This window comes from Apaloderma vittatum, unplaced genomic scaffold (genome assembly GCF_000703405.1).
Source record: "Apaloderma vittatum isolate BGI_N311 unplaced genomic scaffold, ASM70340v1 scaffold12182, whole genome shotgun sequence".
In the NCBI taxonomy this organism is placed as follows: Eukaryota; Metazoa; Chordata; class Aves; order Trogoniformes; family Trogonidae; genus Apaloderma; species Apaloderma vittatum.
Window position 1 is genome coordinate 12,214 of NW_009704191.1, and position 1,169 is coordinate 13,382.

Genomic DNA, 1,169 nt, shown 5'->3' on the forward strand with positions numbered 1-1,169 from the left:
CGCCTGCCTGCAGCTCAGCCGTGCTGTAGCACTAACAGGACTGGCATGCATCGGCCTGTTAGAATACTTTTTGTAATCTGTCAAGAAAAAAAAACAAAAAACCAAACCACCCTTGCCTGTAAAGAATATTTAAACCCCGTTTATAGCAGGTCAGAAGTCACCCCCAGTTACAGCGCAGCAGGTGGCCCAGCCGCCTGCACAGGGCTGAGCTAAGTTGAACGAGCAAAGCCACGGCGAAGCTGTTGCTGGGGTTGTGGGTTTTTTTCCATGACACGGATATGGAGCCCTAGTCAATTCAGTATTTTTTTTTTTTAAATCCAAGTTTGCCTGTCCCACATTGATTCTGCTCTGAGCTGGTTTGCAGAGTAACCATTTGTAAGAAGAATTGTGCTGTCACCTTCAACTGTTGACTTAATCAAACGTTTTAGGACAGGTGTCCTAACACTCAAAACTTAATTTCACAGTTAAGAAAATTCCTAAAAAAAAATTATTCTCCTTTTTTAAAATTAATTTTATTTTTGGTTGCAATCCTTATTTTAAGGGTAAGGAAAAAAAAGTCAGTGTTCACACTAATCTGCAGTAGGTTGAAGTACGTTCCTGCTACATGTAACTATCAGACTGTTCTTCGCTGATTTTACAAGCTGTTCCCAAGCGGGTCCTCCACCATCGCTTTCCTTTTCCTCTTCCAGCAGGAGCTGGCAGGTAGACGCTCCCTGGCGGGGCGGGCATGGCCGATAGCACACAGAGGTGGCCAGTGCTGCTGGAGGGGGAGGCAGGCAAGGGTGGTAAGAAAACCAGAGCTGGGGAAGAGGGGAGGAAAAAAAAATAAAATAAAAAAATCAAGCCAAGGTAGGGGGACTGTACAATTGCATTGAAAGCAGTTTAGCAAAAAGTGCTCTCGTTGGACAGCTTTAAGAACAATGTGAATGAAAACTTAGCAACTTGGGTAGGAATCTTTGAAAATTCTATAAATGTATACTTGAAATTCTGTTTGTATTAAAAAAAAAAAAAATCGCATTTTCTTCTTTCTTTTAACACTGTGTAAAAGAACATTATGCATGTGAGTGGTTTGAGAATTAAATGGTTTAATACTCAGATCCTTGTCTGTGTCTTGTAGCCAACTGGTCTGATCCGATATTCATTTTCTCTTTGTTGCTTCAAATCGGCAG